This window comes from Symsagittifera roscoffensis, chromosome 2 (assembly GCF_963678635.1).
Source record: "Symsagittifera roscoffensis chromosome 2, txSymRosc1.1, whole genome shotgun sequence".
Classification (NCBI taxonomy): domain Eukaryota; kingdom Metazoa; phylum Xenacoelomorpha; order Acoela; family Convolutidae; genus Symsagittifera; species Symsagittifera roscoffensis.
This window is the reverse complement of record NC_087063.1, coordinates 14298411-14325535: the sequence shown is the minus strand read 5'-3', so window position 1 is coordinate 14325535 and position 27125 is coordinate 14298411. Positions and strand designations below refer to the sequence as shown.

The 27125-nt window shown below is 35.9% G+C and overlaps 2 protein-coding genes across 2 annotated transcripts in view; both read left to right on the top strand.

The window, feature by feature from the left end:
• Positions 1-27125, top strand: part of LOC134839039 (bromodomain-containing protein 1-like) — a 390829-nt gene that overhangs the window by 129783 nt on the left and 233921 nt on the right. The window lies entirely within an intron of this gene.
• Positions 9206-27125, top strand: part of LOC134839041 (CTD nuclear envelope phosphatase 1-like) — a 346443-nt gene continuing 328523 nt past the window's right edge. Inside the window, exon 1 of the mRNA XM_063854441.1 lies at positions 9206-9217. The gene's annotated coding sequence lies outside the window, so the exon portion shown is untranslated. The remainder of the gene's footprint in view (positions 9218-27125) is intronic.

Genomic DNA, 27125 nt, shown 5'->3' with positions numbered 1-27125 from the left:
AAGGTTCACTCTGGACCAACACTGATTCGCTTTCTTCTCCACTCGCGATCACTCTGTCTTCTCTTAAGAATGGGACAGCTCTACTCTCCTGCAATCTTATATCTGGAAATTGCGGATAGCAATTTCCCGCTGTTTTTTCGACTACTTTCCCGCGATTGTAGTTAGATTCTTCTAATTTTATATTTCTGATAGTTTCAGTTGTCGCGAGAAACTTTAGCATGACATGTTCAATTCGAATTTATGAAAAATTTCAGTTCACCCCAAAATCATGTATTTCGCGTTGCTCAAGGTCAAACTTCCAAATATGACCGACTGGCACATTTAACTTGAGTAGAGTTGTCTTGTTCCTGATAGAGAGTACAGAGGGTGGATATGTGAGTGCTATGTGAGTGCTTCGTGAGTAGATATGTGAGTGCAAGGTCACCCACTGAAGTGAACCAATGGTCCAAAAAGCAAAGCTATTTGAACAATTTGTTAAACTACTTGAGTTATACTTATAACCTTTATCTAAAACTCGAACAGTTACATTTATAGTACCTGATCGGACTACTTCTAGTGTCATTGTCTGAAATGTGAGAGCTGAATTCATTTGTTGAGCGCTTTTTACATATATATGTTGAGGTACAGCGAGTTCCAGGTTGATCTATCTGAAATGGATCAAATCTGCACTGTTCAATAGCGTGTTTTAGGTATCTAGAGGCCTAGCCATAGGGGCGTGCTTATTTTTGTCTAGAGTGGGGTTTATTTTGGTAGTGGCCTTTAAGCAGTAATTATCCTCGAGTTCCATGTCATAAGCGAACCGCGAAAGGATATACGGCCTAGGTTTTTCCTAACTTCATATGTGACGTAAATAAACGACTGTTACACGGTTTGCTACTCCCAAAACGCCTAACTACCACACGGATGATCTAGAAAATAACTAGTGATACAGAGTCTGATCATACTTCTCATCTTGCTGGCAACCTCACTTCTGATGACAATACTGAAGAAGAATCGGGAGAATTGCAGTTTGAACAAAAGTCACCACTCACAGCGAATGAAAAAAGATACTTCATACGCGATAGATTGTTTCACAAAAATAATACAAACTTCAAAAAAGTTATCTTCATTATCATATATTTCACTATGATAGCACCTAGCCTATCTGGTGGGATGATGTAATAGAAGTTGCTCATATCTGGTCATATGTAAAATTTTGTGACCATTACTTTCGCTTGGGAAAAGTTTACGGATTGACTTTCTCTCCAACAAGTTGATATATAAAAATCAGTGTAGTTTTACAAGTTTGTTTTTGAGGACAAAATGTCAGGACAAAATGTTTTTGCGTAACGCAACCACGGGTCTTGTTAGATATTCCCCGCACCACATGATGCCCTGTATCCCTTTATTCAGAAAAAATGAAGAAATAGGATTACACGAAATTTGGATCTACTTATAAACTCAACACCCCAATGGTATCTACTAAAGACTCTCCACCCTTATAAGCAAATACCGTAACTTAGCACTAGAGCTTTGTATTGAGAGTTATAACTTTGCTGCATTTTGGTCTGATTGGTCGAAAAATTGACTACTTTTTAGAACCCCCTTTCTTGAAGGGAACAGATACTGATAAGTAGATCCCGTACTTTTTACCTTGTAACGAACTTAACTCCCTTTTGGGCTCTTTTTATTTCTCCCCCCTTCACGATCTACTTAAGTCTCAACCCTCCTATGGTATATACTAAAGAAGATCCACCCCTACCAATAAATACAGTCAAATAGCACTAAAACTTTGTATTGAGAATTCTAATTTGGCTGCATTATGTTCTGATTGGTGAAACAACCGCCTAAATTTACAACCCCCTTTCTTGAAGGGTAGAGATTGATAAATGAGATTAATAAATAGATCCCAAATTTGTACCTTGTATTGAACTAACCCCTCTTTTTGGCTATATTTCCTTCAACCCCCAGCATCAAGTTTGCGGTGTAACGAGTGGTTTTACAAGCCTAATTATAAAAGCCAAATAGATTTGTCATCGCCTAATTAGTCCGCTTGTCAAATTTCACAGCAATTGATCAATTTGAACTATAAGTCAACTTATAAAAACTCGCAGGTTGGAAAGGGGCAATCATGGCAATGTAAAAATAGTGTTCAAACTCGGAACTCATTTGTGGACATGGAAAATAGCTTGACTAGATTATTATGGGATCTGGCTCTTTTCCCTTTTCCCCCACCTGCAAATTTTTTCATGTAAATTTGTTGACCACATTGTCCAATTGTTATGAAAATTTACATACAGACTAATAAGGTCACAGCAAATATATTTGGTCTTCTTACTCAACCTCGTAAAACCACTCGTTACACTAATAAGTTGAAATTGGCGTGAGGTGGGGGGGGGGGGTAGGAAAAAGAGCCTGGGATCTATAATTTATTTAGTGAAGTAATGGGAAAGTAAATTTAACGGCTTTAAAAATTTTCTAAAGCTTGAAAACTAGCCCATCTTATAGAGGCAGTGTGCGGCCGTCAGAACATATCTGGAACTGATGATTGTCCCCCCACAATAGTCTCTAGTGCCATTGCTGTACATGGTGATGTCCAATTTCACATAGTAGGGTCTGTCTGGGGCATCATACCCGTTGATTACCGACCGAGTGTCACTCAAAAAATTGCACGACATTTCCGACATTATAGTCATCAAAAAAATCCCTCGAGAAAAACAAATTGAATTCATTTTCATTTTAAATACTTTCAGCTGAGCAAGATATTTTTTTTGATTTGTTTATTGACTAATTTCTGTAAAAGGACTAAAAGTTATCAAGTAATGAACGAAATTTGACTTTTGCAATATTGTCTTTTCGGCGCTAAAAGTATGACGAAATAAATCTTGATTATTGCGGGACGTAATTTCAATTAAATTTTTGGAATCAAATTTAATTTGGAATTACACAAAAGATTCTCTCTTTTACCGCTCCCCCACCAGAAAAATCGATGGCTCTTTTTCCTTTTCCCCCCACCTGCGAATTTTTACATGTAAATTTGTTGACCACTTTATCGGATTGTTATGAAAATCTACATACAGACTAATTAGGCCACGACAAACATATTTGGTCTTCATACTCAACATCGTAAAACCACTCGTTACACTAAAAAAATGAAGCTCGTGTTTGGGGAAGGAAAAAGAGCCAAATCGATTTTACGTCGCTTAGACATAACAGGATAAGATCTCACCTACTCTGTATTAGAGAAATAGAAAACAATTTCATGCTCTTACAGGTTCTTTAAGGGTCTAAAGCTGCTAGGTTTTAGGTCTTTTTCCAACTTTACCTCAGTCACCTGACATAACGATCCCGCACCGTACTTATATGCCTCTTTGGTGCGCTGAATCTGTCCTCTGTTTGTCTCTCGACTTTCTGGTTGTACAGTTTTATTTTTTTTGTAGTGAATAAAGTTAAATTTGAAAACTATGTTTTATACTAAACGCATCCATCATAAAGGGTAATTTGGCTCTTTTTCCTCCTCCCGCCCCCCACCAGCAAAGTTTTACACGAAATTTTATTGACCAGCTTGTCCAATTGTTATGAAATTTGACATGAAGACTGATAAAGCGACGGCAAACATATTTGGCCTTTATAATCAACCTCGTAAAACCACTCGTTACACTAAAAAGTTGGAGCTTGAGTGAGGGCAATCTTAAAATGCTCATAATTGCTCAAAAATTATGGCTCTTTTTCTTCCCCCCCCCCCCCCCACCTGACGCCAGTTTCAACTTATTAGTGTAACGAGTGGTTTTACGAGGTTGAGTATGAAGACCAAATATGTTTGTCGTGGCCTTATTAACCAGTATGTAAATTTTCATAACAATCGGACAACAAAATTACACGTAAAAATTTGCAGGTGGGGGGGGGGGAGGGGGAGAGGAAAAAGAGCCAAAATTATTTTATACACAATATATTCGAAGCTCATGAAACAAAAATTAAAAAGATACAGAATCGTCTACAGATACGACTTTAACATGGCGCAGCCAGCAGAGAAAAAAGGAGGGGGAAAATCCACTAAACATAATAGCATTTTGGGAAACACGAACACCGGAACCTCCAGTTTACTGGGAGGAGTGGATAATTAAATTTCACTGGGAGATGATAGCAAAATACGACATTGATCCCGATGATTTCTATTTTGCGAATACTCTAAATGCGGCGGCTGTTACGGCGTTGCCTGAAGAAGTCAATGGGAAAAACCGTCTCGATTCGGAAAAGAAGTTAAAGTCTAATCTATACCTTTGTATCGGAGACGAGGCGCAACGGATATTCAAAGCACGAAAACCGACGGTTAATATTAAAACGGTACGGTACCCACGGGTCCTGGATGAGATGCAAAGTGTTTTCCAACGTGAGCGGAATGTAACTCATGAACAGGGACTTTTCTACCGACGAAAACAACGTGAGACCGAAACTTTCGAAAAATTCCACGCGGAACTAAGCGCCCTAGCAGGTAGATGTGATTTTCCAAATGCGGCCGAAAATGTTCGTGATATTTTCATTATGAATATGCGGGAATCGGATTGCCAACGAGAATTATCACGATCAACAAAGTTACCTGAGGAAGTCTACCGGATCGCCTTATCATATGAACGTGCTGAGCGCGCATACAAATCATATACGGGAAAACCAGCTTCAACAGCTCCGGCAATTTCAATAAAACAGGAACCGGTAAGTAACATAAGAAGGGGACAAGGATTTTTTCGAGGTCGAGGACGTGGGGGACGTGGAGGATACACCCAAGGATCAAGTAGTAGTGGGGGAAGCGGCAATAACCGTAGGTGTTACAATTGCGACGCACCAAATTTTACCCTTGATCACATCGCGAGTTGTCCTGCAAAGGGAGCAACAAGCAACTCGTGCCGAAAATTGGGACATTTTGAATTAGAAGAGGTACTAACCAATGGAGAGGACGAGGACGAGCATCATCAAAGTACGCAGAACGTAAATGACTTGAATGAAGAACCAGTGTCGTGGGTGAACCAGCAGGGGAGCGGGAAAAATGAATCCATGACGTCAGGATTGGACGACTACATGGTAATGTCAATAAAAAGGAAGAAGAATGAGACTGAACTGAAGATCCCTGGGGCCCGCGTTCAGGTCGAGGTGTCAGGAAAGAGGATGTGGTTGTGGATAGATAGTGGATCCCCAGTGACAATTTTCAGCATAAAGGACCTAAAAACAGCGTTAGGTAAGGCGAATATTCAACTACAGCCTTCAAAAGATGAATTCTTGGATTACAATAACAACCGAATAAACATACTGGGGAAGGTAACAGTGATGATATCATTAAACGGCTGGGCAGCACCAGCACAAAGTGTCAGTAATATCCGGAAATCATCAGTCAATCCTGGGGCGCAATCTGATGGTCACCCTGGGCCTCGAGTTAGTCCAACGAAAGAAAGTGATGGAATCACAGGGGAAGGGATCAGTCAAGAGGAGGAGGAATATGACGAACTGCAAACATACTTCTGTAAGTTGTACCCAAATTTATTTACTAGAATAGGGAAGATCCGGAATGCGAAAGTAAGAGCTGAATTTTTCAAAAGTTTGAGGCCTGTACAACAAAAAGGGCACAGGGTGCCTATCAGTCTACAAGATAAGGTGGATAAAGAAATTCATCGGCTGATAAATGAAGGGCATATCGTAAAAAGACAAGAGTGCTCAGATAAGTATTTCGTCTCCCCTATCGTGATTACAGTAGAAAAAAGATGGAAGTATAAAATTAGCGCTGGAATCAAGAGAATTGAACAAGCAGGTACACAAGAATAAGTACCAAATGCCAAATATTGACGAACTAGTAGACGGAGTAAGTCAGATTATCGCGGAGAAAAAAGCGGGGAATGTATATTTTACAACGTTGGATTTCACATATGCGTACGGACAAGTCGCCTTAAAACAAAAAACAAGCGAGCAGTGCGTGGGAAATCCACGGGAACTTATCGTTTTAAAAACGGATTTTACGGGCTTACGTCAAGGCCGGCGGAATTCCAAACAGTAATTGATAATTTAATTAAGGAATTCCCTCAAGCTAACGCATTTATAGATGATATTTTAATTGCTTCAAAGGGAACTAAGATCGAACACATTGTGTTGGTGGAAAGATATTGAAAAAGCTGGATGTCTCCAATGTCGCGTTAAAATTGCGAAAATGTGAATTTTCAAAAACAGAGTGCAAATGGCTCGGATATCGGATTGGGGAAAGTGGCATCACGCCTTTAGTAAGAAAAACACAAGCAATAGAAGACCTGAAAACCCCAAAATCTCGAAAACAGTTGAAACCTTTAATGGGTTCACTACACAGTTTACACAAAGTTTTACCCAAACTCGCAGAATTAAGCGCACTTTTAAGGCCACTACTGAGTCAAAATAACGATTTTGTCTGGACGCCCGTTTGCGAAAATGCGTTCCAACAATTGAAACTGCTGGTGGAAAATATTGTCGAATTACGACACTTCGACATTCACCGTGAAACTAGAATTATTTGTCACGCTAGTCACGCTGACTTAGGGGCCGTGTTAGAACAGTATTGCGCATCCGGGTGGCATCCGATTTCGTTTGCATCCCGTTACCTTAATCCGGCTGAGAAAAAAAACTCTACAAACGAATTAGAATTACTCGCGGTAGTGTGGGCTACGGAACACTTTCGAAATTATATATACAGCCGGTACTTCACAGTCATATCTGATCATAAAGCGCTACTTACATTGTTGAATTCGTCGCCAAAAGGAAATAAAAGGTTTTTCAGTCAATCAACTTGATGGTATGATCAACCGGTGCCATACGACTTTAAAGTTGAACATAGACAAGGGTGGCTGACTATTTGGGGATGGCTGACTAAAATGGTGATGGCAGACTATTTGTCTCGGTTTCCGTCCGCAGAGGCACCCGAGACAAGTCATTACGATGAAAATTTTTCAGTAGCGAAGATAAGAATGATAAACGCGGCATTGAGGCCCAAGGATAAAATGAAGCCTAGGGGTCAGAAAGTGAATAAAATTAAGCCAAAACCGACGGTAGGGGGCGAGCAGTCATGTTTCGACACAACGAAATCAGTTTCATCCAATGAGAATGAAAGAAAAGATGAATATGCAAATATTCACCGTGAGCACGAACGCTCAAAAGAGGGCTCATTTACATGCAACCGGCGGTTAACCAATCAGCGTCGAGATATTTGCATACCGGCGGAAGTATGCAAATACCGAAGAAAGAGATTCAGACGTTGTTCTCATTGCTTAAATTACAGTTGCAATCCTAAAAGTTTGATTAATTACAATCGCAACCCTTTAATTTCGAATAATTACAACAGCAAGCCTCCTACGTTGAAAATTTACAGTTGCAAACCTTCCAATTTACAAAATTACAGTGAAAAGCCATTTACTTTAAAAAATTACAGTAGCAGACCCTTAATTCTGAATAATTTGAGTAACTTAAACAATACAAACATGAGTAATTCGCCCAAAAAAATGATCCTCCAACTTCGGCCATTGTCAACACATCGACTAATTCTGGAAATGTGAACCTAAACATTGTACTGAAACGCTTAAATCAACCTCCTAGTGTTAGTTCGGATTCCGATATTGAAATGATACCACCCAAAAAACTTGATATTAAACAGACTAATTCTAAAAAATTAAATACAATCATATCTTTTCCACACCAGTTCCCCAGTTTATCTTATCCACTTGTACAAAACGACAAACGGATCTACTCTATAGTGCCATCAGACAGTAAAATAGTGAAAAAGATTGAACACCCGGAAGTTTTGAATTTAAAATTGATAGAAGCAAACATTGAAAAAGACCCAATTATGAAGACCATCAGGGATAACATGAGAGACAAAAACCCAAGAGCAAAGGAGATAATAACAAGACTAGGATAATACTACGCCCAACACTACAACAATTTTGCAGTACGTGAGAATTGCCTGTGAATGGACGGCCGGTTAGCAATACCGAAGGATCTGTCATCAGCAATTCTAAACCGTCTACATTACAATCATCATGGGCGTGATAAAATGCTTGCAGCCGCAAAAGACGTGTGGATTCCCCTTATGCATCGGAACATCGCTGCTACAGCAAAATACTGCAAAAGTTGCTTAGAAGCAGGTAAAAACCTTAAGCCGGACATTCCAAAAAGTGACATGGGGGAAACTTATGTGCCTAAGGAACCAAATGGAGTGAATTAATGAGATGTGAGAAATAGATCCAGTAATAATTCAGACCAAATATAATTGGTAAGTAACCAGCACAAAGTTGCTCGAACCAATGAATAAAACGTCATGTTTCACCAGCTAATTTTAACAAAAATCTGGAAGTTATTTTTCAGTTTGAACCAAATAAGAAAAATCAATTTCAATTCACTTACAAAAAATCACCAAAACCCCGCCTTTCAAATTGAGTGGTTCCTAGTAGAATGTCTCAAAAAAGATGCAGCCTTAATTCTTCCCAAGTTATTCGTCAATGAAACTGCAGGCCTATTTGTTGTTAATAAAATAACTAATGTAACTTTTTTCTGTTCAACTAACTCTAAAAAAACGTGTAGTTTTATGGCAAAGTGATTCGTCTTTCCGTGGTTGATTGAATGTTTACTAAGGGCGATACAAGCTTGGTTATCAACGATAACTTTCAAAAACCTATTAAATATTATGCCTAACTTGCTAATTATGCTATGTAAATGAATTCCTTTTTGCAGTACGTGAGAATTGCCTGTGGATGGACGGCCGGTTAGCAATACCGAAGGATCTGTCATCAGCAATTCTAAACCGTCTACATTACAATCATCATGGGCGTGATAAAATGCTTGCAGCCGCAAAAGACGTGTGGATTCCCCTTATGCATCGGAACATCACTGCTACAGCAAAATACTGCAAAAGTTGCTTAGAAGCAGGTAAAAACCTTAAACCGGACATTCCAAAAAGTGACATGGGGGAAATGATTTGGTCCAATTCGATTTCTGGGGCCCAGTAAATTATGTAAGGGGTCGGAAAAAGTATGTACTTGTAGCAGTAGATACTTTTTCGCATCCGCCGTCGGCGTATGTTTGTTCAAGCAACAAATCCAAAAATGTATTGAAATTCCTAAGGAAGTACATAAATACTCATGGACACCCAAGAAAATTGCATATGGATCAGGCTACTGGGTTTTTTCAAATGAAATTCACAATCTCTGTAATTACGAAGGTATCGAACTTATTAAATCTCCCGTTAGGGATCATCGCGCGACAGGAATGGTCGAACGAACTATTGGGTCGATAAAAAACTACGTGTTAACTTATATTCAGGAAAATAAGAACTACAAGTTTGGAGCAATGATATCCCGTGTGCTCAGCGCGCTACGTTTCGTGCCACATTCTAAAACTAAATTAACGCCATTTGAAGCCTGCCATGGACGAGAAGCAAATACGGCTCTGCGAAATTTAACGAAAAAACCGTCATTGAAAAACTTAAATTCGAACAATGTTGTTAACCAAAAGTTATCTTGTTTAGACAAGGCGGGAAATCTCCCGGAAGTAGAACTCACCCTAGATTGGGAGAAGAGAAGTGATTTGGTGTACGCTCCACAAAATAGGAAAGCTCCAATCATGTTGGATGACGACGTGGTAGCGGGACCCAAGGCTCCGGAAGTAGTTGACCCCAAGGAAATAAGTCCACCGAAAGCTCCAACATGGCTCAAAAGGCACAAGACAAGTTCAACGACCGTTTACCAGAGGACTGGAAAAACGGATCCAAAGGACCCAAGAAGGTATAAAAGTTTGCCATTAAAAATTGAAAAATTGACTTAGTATACGGTGCAGATGAAAAAAGGGTCGTTACTAAGGCCGAAGAAAGCCTAATTGAGAATAGAAGCGATGAGTGCAACCATGGACCGAGTAGAAATGTACATAGTACCCCGGGCCCAAGTGAATCCAAAAAGTATAAGCGCAAAGCCGAGAAGGATCGGGTCGCAATGGAGAACGCGATAAGATCGACGAAACAACGGATAGTGGAGTAAAGTGCGGACTAGAGCGAGGACGACGAAGATAGCGAGTGGGAAATCAAACGAAATGAACCATCAAAGAGTACGGCGAACGAAGGAAGCAATGTACCATCGGGAACGGCTAGGGAGAGATCACCAAGATCCGTCGGTGGAAAACGAAAAAAAAACGAGTGCGAAACAGCGACGAGGAAATCAACACGACAGAGACGCGGAGTTGACAAAATGGGAGTTATGATCCACCGAATAGAACGTAAATGAGGACCACTGACAAGAAAAGGAAAAAGGAGAAAGAAAACCTTAAGAGAGGTTTGGCAGGTGTGCCTGAAAACTCAATGTAAACTAAAACTTAACTAGTACCATTATACAATAGAAAAAGTAACAGTGAGTTGATAAATTTTATATCTACGGTCTAAAATTTATTTGTGGTTGCCCGGATGAGATAGGGACCAGTTTTGAGTTTATGTAAGTGCTATCAATTGTTCAAGATAGAAACCAGTTTGAGTTTATGTAAGTGCTATCAACTTGTTCTTTCTGTCTGGGGACCTGCTGTCGTGACCTTGCGATCTGTAATGTCCGATGGGATCTGAAATAAAAGAGTGCAGTAAGATTTCGATTTGATGCCTAACAGTTTGTCTCCAATACAACTTATCAACAACCGTTTTGATCTTCTACAGATACGACTTTAACATACTGCAGATTGAAATTCAAACTCAGATCAGCCACAAAGGATTAGAGTCAACGTTTCGTTTAAAAACAGAAATAACTGCACTTCTTCATCATTTATCATAATTGGTTCAAACGTAAATTAGCCAAACCATCGCAATTGTCCAACTAATGAAACAAATTAGGAGCAAAACAGGAGTCCTAATGCGCGTTGATATCAGAAATTTTTTCTTAGTTTTCTTCCCAATTTCACTTTCGACAAAACTAATAGGATTACTTCTTATCAAGGTTATTGCAGCGATAAACGGTTGATTAATAAGGAGTGAATTAATGAGATGTGAGTAATAGATCCAGTAGTAATTCAGACCAAATATAATTGGTAAGTAACCAGCACAAAGTTGCTCGAACCAATGAATAAAACGTCATGTTTCACCAGCTAATTTTAACAAAAATCTGGAAGTTATTTTTCAGTTTGAACCAAATAAGAAAAATCAATTTCATTTCACTTACAAAAAATCACCAAAACCCCGCCTTTCAATTTGAGTGGTTCCTAGTAGAATGTCTCAAAAAAGATGCAGCCTTAATTCTTCCCAAGTTATTCGTCAATGAAACTGCAGGCCTATTTGTTGTTAATAAAATAACTAATGTAACCTTTTTCTGTTCAACTAACTCTAAAAAAACGTGTAGTTTTATGGCAAAGTGATTCGTCTTTCCGTGGTTGATTGAATGTTTACTAAGGGCGATACAAGCTTGGTTATCAACGATAACTTTCAAAAACCTATTAAATATTATGCCTAACTTGCTAATTATGCTATGTAAGTGAATTCCTTCATATACTGTTTCGACCACAGCATTGTATTCTGCTTCGGCTGTTGAAGTTGATCATAACGCTGAAGTCTGCTAGGCCAACTTATTACACCTGAGTTGTCACTGAGCTTAAAACAGTATCCTGAGGTACTTCTCCTATTGTTTATTTTTCAAGCCCAGTCCGCATCCAATTAGCTAACAAGGTTCAACGTCTTATCCCTCGTATATACTGATGGTAAACTTTTTGTTACTAGCAGATATCTCAGACATTTTTTTTCCGGCTTTCCAATGTTTTTCACCTGGGTTTTCCACAAAAAAGCTTAAAAGGTTTGCTGCAAAACAAATTTCATGTCTACTTTATCAGTTTTTCATTTTTTTATATTTCTTGTTCTATGCTACCTACTAAAAGACAATATTCTTTTGCTAGGTTTTCGTTTTCACCAAAAGGGGTTGTTATCGGTGTTTTGCTTTGGACATCTTACATCTTGATGACAACTTTTCAACAGATTTCTCCTGAAATATCCTGATTTCATTTCCTGAATAATCAACTTTCATTCCTGAAAACCATTCAATGATCAGTTATCTCACTTAAATGCAAATTGTCAGAGTTATTGTATTTCAAACCTGTTACAGAAATTTTTTTTTCCGCTCGACAAACCACTCTATCATCGACCCACAAGCAAATTTAACCTTTTATTTCTCCCTCAATCCTATTGACAAACAAGCACTCAAAAAAAAAGACTTTTCAAAGCCTAATCAATCTAGATAGCCTTGTAGAGTTCTATGCCAGTTTCTACCGGACTGCTTTACTCCATAAAGGATTTTCTTAAAAAGACAAGCTAAAGGTTTTCCTTCTTCATCAAACTTCTCGAACCCTTCAGGTTGCTTCATAAGACCATCTTCGTCTATATTGCCATTCAAGTGTGCAGTTCTAATGTCTAACTGTCTCAACTCATACCTATTTTGAACTGCTAAGCTTAGAACTATTCTTATGGGCGACATCTTAATTTCAGGCGAATACAATTCGTGAAATCTCTTCCCTCAACTTGGCTACAACTTTCAGCGACAAACCTAGCCTTAAACCTTGAAACTTCACCATTAGGTCCATAATACAAAGCAAACTGCCATCTGCTTCCTACAGGCTTTTCTCCTCTTTTTCTAACTAGTTCCCAAAGTTTGATTTTCTCTAATGAATAAAAATTTTTTTCACTGCTTCTTGCCAGTCACGGTCTGCTAAAGCTTCCTTAGCATTTTTGTTCTATTTTTTTGAGAACTTCTCCAAAAAATACTACATCACCTACTTTTTCTTCCTCATCATTTTCTATTTTTTTTCTCAAAATAGAATTTAGATTCGTCAAAACTGACGTTTCTAGACTTTCGCATTTTGAGTTTTCTTCATTCTCAATTCCTATCAGATAATTTTTACTATTTTCCGATGATCTCAAGAAAATTCCTCTTTTAGAATTTTGGTCTAGTTTTTTCCACAAAACTATACGCTACACATCCAAAACTCAGGTTGGGTTTTTCTCCATACATAGACTTGTAGGCTGTTTTGCTTATAGCAGAATGAAGGTAAAATCTTTCGAGATTGGTAGCCAAATTAAAAGCATAAGGCATATTAGTTTTCAATAAGGTGGCATCAAATATCATGCAGCGAGCCATTGGAGTATTTGTTCATCGCGCTTTTTCTATCTTTCCGTTCTCTTGACGGGTATTAGGAGCCAACGTTTCCACTTTTTACCTGTTTCCTACTAACTCGCCTAAGTTCCTGACCAATGTAGTCTCCTGCGCACAAGTTCTTTCCAGATTTGCAACTAATTTTCCTTTATTTCCTTTATTTATTGCAGCTTGTTTTGGATCACTGCTTGCATTCGGTCTTAAAGTTGGTATAAGTATCCTATAATCAACAGTCTTATCTAAAGTCTTGTTCATTTTTGAGTGAAAAATTTTTGCCTCGAATTGCTCTTCAATATAGAAAAAATCCTCTTCAATATAGAAAAAAAACTATCCTTTCAGGTTTCGACACTTTTTTGCTGATCCAAGTTTTTACTTCCTATTTAAGTCATATACAAAGATTAGGCTCCAACCGAAGTTCAAAAAACTAAGTATTGCCTAGGTAAAATTCAATGACCCCGTTTTTTCTTACATCAAAAAATATCTATTAAACATCAATATCGCCCGCTTATGTAATTGTGCAAGTATATTCGGAACCAAGCGTTCTGCGTACCGAACAACACATCGGCAACTTTGCATGGCTAAGGTCCCTCCTCAGATTTCATACTAGATAAAATATATATTATCATTACAGAAGTTCATGCTTACTTTCTGGGGTATCAGTTTGTTTTTTATCTTATGGCAATGTTTTCTTTGCATTGATTTTGTGTCAGAAAAGAGCAAACGTGTAGAAGCGAGATTATCCCTCCAGTTTTTTGCCTTATCAATCTTCAGGTAGTCCTTCTTCCGCTGCTGTGATCATACAGTGCCCTTCGTGTAGCTTTTGAATGTCTTCTCTTGTTGTGTTTCCCTGCTTCTATAGTCAGAATTGTCTATCTCTACTAGTTGTGTTGCCTGCTTATACCTTTGCACTTCTCCATCTGTTCAATCGTCTATCTCCAAGTAGCCTTGGCCTGCTTGTTTTCTCGCAGTTGTCTGTCTGATCAGTTGTCTATTTCAAGTTGTTTTTTCACTGTCACAACTCCCTTGCGAATCTCAGTTTTTTTTCCAATTCGTTTTAACAAACAGTAAGTCTTGACTTCTGACTTCTCACTTGTGACTGGACATCTGGGAGCAAAATTTATCAAGGTTATTGCTGCGACAAACGGTTGAATAATAAGGAGTGAATTAATCAGTTCTGAGTGATAAATCCACTAGTATTTCAGATCAAAAAATTACATGGTAAATCAACCGCGCAAAGTTTCTCGAACCAATGACTAAAGGTCGCGTTTCACCGGCTAATTTTAAGAAAAAATCGGAAAATGATCTTTCAGTTTGAACCGTATAAGAAAAATCAATTCCAGTTCAGTTAAGAAAAAATCGCCAAAACTTCTCAATTTATAAAATTTTTGCATCGTGAACTCTTTTAAACAGCGCCTTGTAGCACGACGTCATATTTCTCAAACGTAAAAATAAAACAAACATCAGTAATTTCACTCCAATTACATATGACAGTTTATCTATTCGCCAGCTAAAAAAACATATCCTAGACTCTTGATCAACGTTCTCTACACATATCATGATTCATTAAAATGAAAACCAAAACTCACAACGCAGCGCAACATGTGAAACGCGAAATCTCATTTTAGAAACGAAAAAAGTTTCATGTCACTTATACTCGCCCTGTCCATCGTAATAACTAATATCAGCCAGACTATAAGCCAGACTAACACAGCGATACACCAAGGATGACATGGACAAGAGAGTCTCTTGTACAAACTGCAGTTCTACAGAACATCATATATCAGCATGTCCACCTTATAAACATGGCATGAAAGCAATTGGTTTTAGCCTCGAAGATAAAGACGCGTCGCAGATCGATCATGAGAATTTTATGAGCTGAGTTACTGCACAAAATCCGACTCTGAAAAGTCGAGCCGTCTCCGCTTTGGGCTGGAAAGTTGCGTCGTCTCCAATTTGAAATAAACCAGAAAGAGGAAGTTTATTTTATTTTATTTGGTGGAAAAAAATGTAACATCAAGAAATCTAAAAAAGTCTGAACTCTCACACAATGTTATATCTAGAAAAATTTGTTTGAGAATTGAGAACTCCCTTACTTTAGGCTAATTTCAGAGTGAAAGAAATCAATCGGGTTTTGAACAATGCATAGGACGCCATGATACAGCTAACACTGTCTGGTCAGATAACGGTTAAAATGCTGGCGCGGAAAATGAAATGCTTGATTGATTCATAACCTTTAACGATATGGCTACGGCCGTTTTTGTGAGCAAAGGTGTTAATGGAAGCTTAAACCTCCAGATAAAATCCATCAAGGTGGCTCGTTTGTAGTGTTAAGCGTGTCCTCTACGACCTTCGAGGAGTTTGAGATTTACCAGGGAAGTGTAAGATACAGTTGTTTCTCCAGATGAGCAGGCTTTGAATATAAGGCCATTCAACTCAGCCAGACAAATTTAAAATTTTTAACCATTTTTTTGCTGGGGCAGCATGCCGCATGCTTTTTTCTTACGGCAAAAATTCTGGACAGCAAGAAAATCCACGAGAGAGCGATGTCGTGAACAAACGTTCTTTGGTCTCGTTGGCTGCGGGAATACGACCCATCAAAAAATATGCGAGCTAGGTGGCACTCTCATTTTCATGTAGTTTTCGAAACAGTTGATTTTATGTAGATCATTGAACCCGATAGTTCTCTAAAGTTTTCCCCTCATGCCAGCATTTTTAGGTTTTACCACGTAAAAAGCAAGCGCGCGCGTAAAAGGAGGATCCGCTTTCGTCTAAACGACTACAAGCTAGCTCATCCGATTGACCGATAAACTCGCTCAGGTCCTTCCAGGTTTAGGGGCGGAGGATGTTGCAATACAACAGTACATTTACATAATTAAGGATTAAACGTTTTTATCACATTTGGCATTAGTAAAACTCCCACTGATCGCGTATTTTCTAACTAACTTTCTATGAGCCAAAAGTGTTGAAACATAAACTACCGGTTGTAATTTTGCCTTTAAATTCAATTTTTAACCTAAGCACATTTTGATCTGAAAGCAAACTTTGACTAACTCTCAACTTGTTCATGAGCTCAACTTGGCAGTGTTAATAGACTTGAATATTCTTGTTTGAACTGTCTAAGAATTACACAATTATATACTAAAAAAGAACTATTTTAAAGAATAAAATCTCTACTAAATTTAAACAATACTTGTCGTGACGTTTCTTTCTAACCGATTACAGTTTGACATTTCGACTGAATACCTACAAGATTTCCATTTCCAAATTTGCAGCAGACAAATTTCATAGCCTTTTTTTTATAATTTTTATTTACCATATAATTACATTATATTGCTATGAAAATTTTAAAGAACTATACTTTGAATTCATAAAACTATAAAATTTTTGTCTTTTTTATCAAGCATTTTAATGGGCTAATTTATACACCAAAATATTCAGTCTTGCATAAACACTGAACTGATTTTCGAAAATACCAGAAAATTTGATTTTTTTATATATATCAGAGTATAAATACTTTTTTATTTATTTAAGGTGCTTCTAAAGCTAGTTTCTTTTCATTTGATAGTGAAAATCAAAAATACAGATTCTTTACTCTTGTTTTCTGTTAGTAGGTTTCCTTCTATAACCTGAAAGTCAATTTAAACTTTTTGTCTCTAAGACCTTTTGACAATCTTAACGTTTCATTTCTGAGTCAGGTAGCTTGACGTTTGACAGCCTATCTTGTTCGTGCAATCTCCGAGAGTTATTTTCCCGGGGAATTATTCACCTTACTTAGTGATACAAATTTTCTAATTTTTTTTTGAAAAACTCACTTATGCACAATATTTAAAAAGAAATTATAGCGTTCAATTTCATTGTTTTCAGCATAAGTTAAATTTGAAAATCAGTTCCAATTTTATAGTTTCCTTTCGTTAAATGGGATCTACTTAACAATCGCCCTCCATTTGGTATCTACTAAAAAATTGCCACCCTTTAAAAAAAGCAGTAAATTAGCACTAGAGCGAGGCTTTTCAAAATTGAATTTTGCTGCAATCTCATTGGCCAAAAATTCGAGAAACTAATTTTCTTAACAATTGTTAAGTAGATCCGTTAATTACAGTGCTGGTTGTGTTGCCCTGCTTCTACCTTTGCACTTCTATATCTGATTAATCGTCTATCTGCAAGTAGCCTTGGGCTGCTTCTTTTCTCGCAGTTGTCTGTCTGATCAGTTGTCTATTTCAAGTTGTTTTTTCACTGTCACAACTCCCTTGCGAATCTCATTTTTTTTTCTAATTCGTTTTAACAAACAGTAAATGTTGACTTCTGGCTTCTCACTTGTGATTGGGCATCTGGGAGCTAAGTTTATTGAGGTTATTGCAGCGACAAACTGTTGAATAATAAGGATTGAATTAATCAATTCTGAGTGATAAATCTACTAGTATTTCAGATCAAAAATTTACATGGTAAACCAACCGCGCAAAATTTCTCGAACCAATGACTAACGGTTGCGTTTCACCGGCTAATTTTTGAGAAAAAATTGGAAAATGATCTTTCAGTTTGAACCGGATAAGAAAGATCAAATCCAGTTCAGTTACGAAAAAGTCGCCAAAACTTCTCAATTTATAAATTTTTTGCTTCGTGAATTCTTTTAAACAGCGCCATGTAGCACGACGTCATTTTCTCAATCGTAAAACAAACATCAGTACTTTTACTCCAATTACAAATGACAATTTATCTATTCGCCAGCTAAAGAAACATATCCTAGACTCTTGATCAACGTTCTCTACACATATCATGATTCATTAAAACGAAACCCAAAACTCACAACGCAGCGCAACACGTGAAACGCGGAATCACAATTAAGAAACGACAAAAATTTCATGTCACTTATACTCCCCCTGTCCATCGTAATAACTAATATCAGCGAGACTATAAGCCAGACTAACACAGCGATTCACCAAGGATGACATGGACAACAGAGTCTCTTGTGCAAACTGCAGTTCTACAGAACGTCATGTATCAGCATTTCCACCCTATAAACATGACATGAAAGCAATTGGTTTTAGCCTCGAAGATGAAGACACGTCGCAGATCGATCATGAGAATTTTATGAGCTGAGTTATTGCAAAATCCGACTCTGAAAACTCGAGCCGTCTCCGCTTTGGTCTGGAAAGTTACGTCGTCTCCAATTTGAAATAAACCAGAAAGAGGAAGTTTATTTTATTTTATTTGGTGGAAAAAAATGTAACATCAAGAAATCTAAAAAAGTCTGAACTCTCACACAATGTTATATCTAGAAAAATTTGTTTGAGAATTGAGAACTCCCTTACTTTAGGCTAATTTCAGAGTGACAGAAATCAATCGGGTATTGAACAATGCTTAGGGCGCCATGCTACAGCTAACACTGTCTGGTCAGATAACGGTTAAAATGTTGGCGCGGAAAATTAAATGCTTGATTGATTCATAACCTTGAACGATATGGCTACGGCCGTTTTTTTGAGCAAAGGCGTTAATGGAAGCTTAAACCTCCAGATAAACCTCGTCAAGGTGGCTCGTTTGTAGTGTTAAGCGTGTCCTCTACGACCTTGGAGGATTATGAGATTTACCAGGGAAGTATAAGGTACAGTTGTTTTCCAGATGAGCAGGCTTTGAATATAAGGCCATTCAACTCAGCCAGACAAATTTAAAATTTTTAGTCATTTTTTTTTGCTGGGGCAGCATGCCGCATGCTTTGCTTTGTTTTCTTACGGGAAAAATCTGGACAGCAAGAAAATCAACGGGAGAGCGCAGTCGTGAACAAACGTTATTTGGTCTCGTTGGCTGCGGGAATACGACCCATCAATAAATATGCGAGCTAGGTGGCACTCTCATTTTCCTGTAGTTTTCGAAACAGTTGATTTTATGTAGATCATTGAACCCGATAGTTCTTTAATTTTTTCCCCCTCATTATAACTTTTTTAGGTTTTACCACGTAAAAAGCAAGCGCGCGCGTAAAAGAAGGATCCGCTTTCGTCTAAACGACTACAAGCTAGCTCATCCGATTGACCGATAAACTCGCTCAGGTCCTTCCAGGTTTAGGGGCGGAGGATGTTGCAATACAACAGTACATTTACGTAATTAAGGATTAAACGTTTTTTATCACATTTGGCATTAGTAAAACTCCCACTGATCGCGTATTTTCTAACTAACTTTCTATGAGCCAAAAGTGTTGAAACATAAACTACCGGTTGTAATTTTGCCTTTAAATTCAATTTTTAACCTAAGCACATTTTGATCTGAAAGCAAACTTTGACTAACTCTCAACTTGTTCATGAGCTCAACTTGGCAGTGTTAATAGACTTGAATATTCTTGTTTGAACTGTCTAAGAATTACACAATTATATACTAAAAAAGAACTATTTTAAAGAATAAAATCTCTACTAAATTTAAACAATGCTTTATGAAAATTTTAAAGAACTATACTTTGAATTCATAAAACTATAAAATTTTTGTCTTTTTTATCAAGCATTTTAATGGGCTAATTTATACACCAAAATATTCAGTCTTGAGTAAACACTGAACTGGTTTTCGGAAATACCAGAAATTTTTTTTCTTGTTTTTTTTGTAAGAAGTAGCATGATCAGCATTCTTACAAAAAAAAACAAATAAATTTCTTACCAGCAAAGTGCTCTCAATTAACAAAGAACCATGTTGAACTCATTTGCGTTCCACCGAAAAAGAAAAAACTCCTAGCTGCTTTTCCTGAATAAAAATGTAAAGTACTCAAAATTGAATACTACCTCAAATTGTTTGAGACCCTTTTTTTGGGTGTAAATCTAACTAAAACAATGATAGAATTTTCCATTGTTTTCGTTTAAAAAAAAGAAGTACTGAAAAACTGACTTGGACAGATGATTTGAAAAACGAGAATTTTTTTTAAAAGACAGAAGTTTCTAATTAAAATTTTAGACCGAATCTTGAAATTGTCTTACAAATTGAAACATCGAAAAAGCTGATTTCAGAGTATATATACTTTTTTATTTATTTAAGGTGCTTCTAAAGCTAGTTTCTTTGCATTTGATAGTGAAAATCAAAAATACAGATTCTTTACTCTTGTTTTCTGTTAGTAGGTTTCCTTCTATAACCTGAAAGTCAATTTAAACTTTTTGTCTCTAAGACCTTTTGATAATCTAAACGTTTCATTTCTGAGCCAGTTGGCTTAGCGTTTAACAGCCTATCTTATTCCTGTAATCTCGGAAGTTATTTTCCTGTGGAAGTATTCAATTTACCTTGTGATACAAATTTTGTAAACTTTTTTTTTCTGAAAAACTCAATTGTACACAATATTTAAAAAGAATTTATAGCGTCACTTTTATTGTTTTCAGCATAAATTAAATTTGAAAATCAGTTCCAATTTTATAGTTTCCTTTCGTTAAATGGGATCTACTTAACAATCGCCCTCCTTTTGGTATCTACTAAAAAAATGCCGCCCTTTAAAAAGCAGTAAATCAGCACTAGAGCGAGGCTTTTCAAAATTGAATTTTGCTGCAATCTCATTGGCGAAAAACTCGAGAAATTAATATTCTTAACAATTGTTAAGTAGATCCGTTAAATACAGTGCTGGTTTAAATTATCCGGACAAAACGAACAAAACTTGAATTTTCAAACGCATTTTTCTCAAATTGGGTTAAGATTAGACACAAAGTGAACAGAACAAAAGTTGCTTAGAATTTCATCAAAATTATTATGGTGTCATTTTTTCTGCAAAATTCTCAACAAAAATTTTACCCCAAAAATGGGTCATTTTAGTTTTTTTCAATTAATCAAGAACTACGCTGAAACTACTTTGTTAATTGATAAGAAAATTATATCACAGGAAGCTTCTTACGCAGCTCAACAAAGTTTAACCTGGGTTAAATCTCCAAAAATCAGTAAAATAGAAAAAAATTTCACTCGATAGTCAATAAGTGTGATTTTTACTATATTAAACCCAAAATCTCTGGTTAAAAACATATTTTAAACAATTTGCGCAAATAATTGGAGATTTAACCCTTGTTAAGCTTTGTTGAGCTGCGTAAGAAGCTTCCTATGATATAATTTTCTTATCAATTAACAAAGTAGTTTCAGTGTAATTCTTGATTAATTGAAAAAAGCCGAAATGACCCATTTTTGGGGTAAAATTTTTGTTGAGAATTTCGGAGAAAAAACGGCACCACATTAATTTTGATGAAATTGTAAGCCACTTTTGTTCTCATCACTTTTTGTCTAATCTTCACCCAATTTGAGAAAAACGCGTTTGAAAATTCAAGTTTTGTTCGTTTTGTCCGGATAATTTAACTCAGCACTGTATTCATTGAGCCTTTAAATACTTCATTTGTGAGTCAGTTTGTGTTCAATCTCTGTTGGTTATAGCGTTTCTCAGACCTTCTTCTTCGTGCTAACTACGAAAATAGTTTTCTTTCTCGTGGAATTAACGTAATGAAAGAATCAAGTTCACTTTTTGAGGAAAAAAAGTAGTATTTGTTGGGTTGAAGTCATCCGGGGTGGGCGGGAGGTGGGGGGGGGGGGGGCGGTTGTTCTGAACTCCCTCTATTACTTTGGCTATAGAATATGCCATCAGCGCCCTATGTATAAACATGGACTATAGATTTTCCACGTATTAAATTTATAGGTTTTATAGTTTCAGATAGTAAAATGATGTTTCGTGAAAAATTTTCAAAAAAAATCTGGAGCTCGATTTTGCCAATACAGCAATGCCTAATATTCCAAACGGGAGAGTTTGAATTCTTTTGTTTCATGATGTGATAATATGCTTGATAATAGACTTCAGATGTTAATTTTCAGAAAAAATTTCAAATTTTTTGCAGTCAATTTTTCATATTTAATTAGTAAAGCAAAGTTGTGGACGTAAGCTTTTCTCTGACAAGAAGTATATGTCAAATTTAAAACAACAAATTTTACCCCCCGTTGTGAGTGAGGACGCTGAAGTATGTAAATAATTTTTATGTTTGCTTATTTAAGCGTGATAGTTGATATTTGACGTAAGTTAAATTTTTCTCAGGCTTTTTTTGTCAAATTTGCAACAATAGATGTTACCCCCGTGGTGAGTGCGGACGCTGAAATATGTAAACAAGTTTTATGTTTGGTTATTAAGCGATGTAGAGGACGTGAGCAAAAGTTTTCTCTAGCAATCATTACAAAGTTGCAAAACCAGATATTACCCCCCATGGTGAGCAGGGACGCCAATTACGCGATACAATATTTCTCAAAAATTTTTTTTTGTTTTCATATGATTGAGAAATGTTTAGTGTAACAGATGGGGTAGGTTTTGACTACAACAGACAATTTTTGAAATTCTTTCGCTCAATTACAAATTGAATGCCAGTTGAATGTTTTGTTTTTTCAATTTCAATTCTTGAACCACCATCTCCATTCACTGCAAAATTGCATCTTCTTTCTTTCTCAGTTATCAATTTACACCAAATGTCTTTTCTCTCTGACAAAAATTTTAAAAAATTAATCTGAGGATCTTAAAAATTCAAAGTGTGCGAGAGTGAAAGTTTTAAAAAAAACTAGTGTTGAAATAAACAAAACTTATCTGGAAAAACCTCCTATTCACAATTTTTGTTATGATTAATCACTTTCAATTTACTATATAGTTTTTATTGAAATGTTTGCTCCTAGTTTTAGGCAAATCGTTTTCTCTGAAATTTTCTACATAGTCCCGGATTTTCTCAACTGAACAATCGTAATGTTCCTGTTTATTAAAAAAAAAATTAAAGAAAAAAGGAAAGTTTATTTATGAATAAAATGTCACAGTTAAAAAATTTCAGTTACACTAAAAATCAAAACAACACAAATAATTTTATTGCCTTAATTAACCTTCATTTAAAAAGTAACATACTGCGTTCTTATATAGAATTACTGATAACGTTCAAAACATTAACATAATGAATAATATTCAAGTTCTTCTGGTAGAAATTAAAAAGAGGAAATGCTATGTATATTGCATAAAAGTCACACAAATTATCAGTTTTGGAAGTTTTTTTGAATCATGCGCTGCTACTTTTTCGAAAAAAGAACAGTTGAAACGTTTTTTTTTCATAAGAAGCAGCAAAGTAGTAAGTTTTGTCCAATCGAGGAATCAAGTGTTCTCCTCCATCATTGCATGGAGCTGAAAAAATTATTGCAAAGGAGTGTTTTTTTGGTTGAGGTACATTATCAGAGTGATAAGACCCAAAACACTTGAACCTGAACTCAGGAATTTTTTCGATAATTTGCAAAAGAAAAAAATTATCCATCTTTGCAATTATTTTTTAATTTATAGTGAAAACAAAAAAAACTGATAACTTTGTAACGCATTTCAAGATAAAAAAAACTACGATTGCTGACTAACACGCATTTAGGTGTTGATTCAACAAAGTCCCATACGCAAGTCTTATGTACCGGACAAAGGTTATTGAATTTTGTTTTACAGTCTAGCTTGAAGAATATTCTCGGGTTTTCATTATGACCACACTCATTGTCGATTTTTTCTGGAGATTTAAGTCTGATGAAAAACAAAATTGATGAAACAGAGACAATAACAATGAAAAGTCCCAAAAAGATTACAACATTTTTATAGGATCCTGAAAACTCAAAAAAATTAAAAACTTTTGCGACTTCTCAAAACTTGTCAATTGGAACATTTGATAATCTTTCTCCCAAGACTATCATTTCCGTCACTTGCTCTAAATGAAATTGGAAAAACATTTCTAATCTCAAGCTTTATCCACTAACTTATGGGTAATGCAACTGTTCAGCTGCATCCTGTAGGGAAGTCAAGTCAAAACTAGGATTATAGTGATTTTGAAAAACTTCCATCGGAAGAGCTGGAAAAACTTCGTTAAACTGCATTGCTTTCATTTTTGTAATATAAGTGCGACACGGAGAACTTGTATCTAATGAAACAATTGTTCCTCCAACCCGAAAATCACTTAGCTCTCTCAAAGGAAACTGTTGATATTTGAAAAAACGTTTACAAAACGTTCCGCAACAGTTGAATCTGTATTCATTGCAACAGCTATTCTTCTTATTGGAGCTTATTGGAAAAAATTTCCCCAAATAAACTGGATTTGGCAAGATGGATTGATAAAGTTCTTGCTATAGTTTCCATGTAATTGTAACGAGGAAATTCATTTTCCAGATTCCATTGCAAGTATCGATGATTAGGTTCAACTATCAAACTTCGTCCAATAAACAGCGAACAATCAAGTTTTTTCGACCTAACATTTGAATTATCAGACAGCATGTAAAAATTACGTCTAACTCGAATTCTTTTGATTCGAAATTTTGTTTTTGGTAGTAATAGTTTATCACAAGTAAACAAATCAATGGCAACTCTCCCATGAAACAGTAATCGTGTTCTTAAGCAATTTGCTCTATCAGTGAACGGATACATATCAAAAGCTTCCAAATGCTTCTTCAAAATTGCATCAAAGACAAGCACGTAATCCTTTATTACTCAATGAAGACGAGTTAAACTTGTTCGATATTTTGCTTTATGACAATATAAACCCTTGGCATTGTAAACCATTGTATTATGAAAATAAATTTCACACTTGGAGAATAGATAAGGTAATAGATTGTTTATGTACATTAAGTGAGGCTCTGGTTCCTCATCTCAGTCAATCTCTGATTTTGCTTTATGATCTGCTTTTTCTTTTTTGAAAGCATCAAACAATCCTCCTATGAATAATTGGGACTTTAAACACGCATATCACGCATATCCAAATGCATATCACGCATATCACGCATATTCAAATCAAGATTATGATCCGTCTCAAATTCAAATTCAAAATTGCTTTCATCAAGAGAAACAGTGGAAAACACAATTGTTTCAAAAAGTGAAATTTTATCAAAAATATCCAAAAAAGAGTTTGTAAAAACTCCGTACCAAAAAGACTACTCTAATTTATACTCATTTTATTTTTTCAAAAAAGTCCTTGCGAAAGCGCCTGGTTTTCCATTATTTTTTCGAGAAAAGATTTAACTAGTTTTGCGCTTAGAATTCTTTTTTCAATTACCAACTGTTTTTGTTCCAACATCTTTTGCAAATGATTTGAGTTTTTTTTGTCCACTAACAAATTCTCCAATCTCTGGTGTTTTAATTCCAAATAAATCTGCTAAAGATATTTTTGCAGTTTGCACTAAATATTTTTGAATGAAAGGAATTGCAAATTTGCCAAGAGTTTGTGCAAGAGCACCGAAACCTCTTCCTCGCTGTCTTGCATGTCCAGAAAAAATGAGAAAATTAGCTAAATTTTGAGCGATCAATTCGTATGAAGTATAAATCAAAAATGATTATCAGAAACTTTGCGTAACAAGAGAACAACTCGTGTAGTTCCAGCGGACACAATTTTTGCCTGTACTATTCCTTTTTTCGATTTTTGTGCATTGGAAAGAGTTCTTTAAAAACTTTTTAAATTTAGGTTTGTAAAGGATTGATAATTCATGTATAATCCTTTAGATTTTTTGTCTCCGTTTTTTACCTAAGAAATGAAAAAAATACAACAAAGTAAAGGAGTTTGTGTATCACTTACTATAATATATTCTATAATATCGCTATATATCATCAGAGAATGTATTCTTGTATTGTCGTAAGAATACAGAGGATTATGTGGACCTTTTCCACTCACTATAAGCCCTGTCTGATTTTTGTAACTGAAAAAGGGACTCAATTCAGCGCTTTGAATGATTAACACTGATTGATCCTCGGGTAAGTGAATGGCTATTTGTTGTGTAATCTTATCTACTGATACATGAGTTCCGTTATATTAATTTTTTTATGAACCCAAACTTATTTGTCCTTCATGGCTACAACTATATTAACAATGCTTGGATATAATCCAGGTTCAATGTGCATCGGTTGAATTTTTCTTTCCTATCTATTAAAGTATGTTTTCCTTCAGTAACATTTTGGGATAATGAAGGGTACGATATTTCTGAAATAGCAATCTCCCATTTTTATTTTAAGATGTATTTGTTCCAGTAGAAAATTGATATAAGAGCTAAGTCTAGTTTTCGTATAACAGTCAAAAGAAGTCTTAGAAACTAACTCAATAGAAAAAAAAGTCCATGGTTACTGATCGATAAAATTTTATTTTACCTTTAATCTGAACACTTCTTCAGTTTTTTTCCGAAAACATTGTCAAAAATTTTTTCTTTTTTGATACTTTTGATCGTATATGTCGCCAGTTTTTTTGTTGATTTTGATGATATTACAAATATTTCACCGATAAACTGTGGCTTCTATCCTTTTGGAAAGGGAATATAATCTTTCGAAACACTCACTCTATCCAAAATTTGGAATTTTTTTTTAATGTTTTTCATGACAGGTTTGTTATATAAAATAAATAAGTCATTATTTTTCACGTCTCTAGGAGATTTTTCAGCACAGTGATCATGGTAAAAACCAATTGTTGCAATTTGGGAACAATTTTTTCACCATCATCATCATCAGTACAAGGATATTTTATGTCTTAAACATTGAATTGCTCTCTCTGCAAATGCAGCTTTTGTTGATTCATTGTTGAGCGAAGTTTAATGTCTTTCTCCTTGCAAAAATTTTTGAAATTTACTCCATATTCTAATCCTTTATCAACCTCAAAGCTTTTCAGGAGTGTTTTTTTGAGAAATCAATTTTTTGAAAGCTTGCACAGTGTTTTTTGCATACTTGATTTTCTTTGTTTGATCTCTAACAAATCTCGAAAAAATGTCTACAGCAACTAATAAATACTTAAATTTTTTGTTTCGACTATCTAATTTGACTACAAAACCAAGTCTATACACCAAATTTCCTTGATATAATTTGAAAAAGCTTGAAGTCTTCGGAAACACCTGATTGGTGGACCAAATTTTGTATACGATGTCTTGGTTTGTGAAAACTTTTCTACTTTCTTTTTTGATAAACCACTCGCTTTACTCAAGTTTTGCACAGACCCGTACGTAGCTCTACCCCCTGAATACAATCTGTTTTGTCTTACC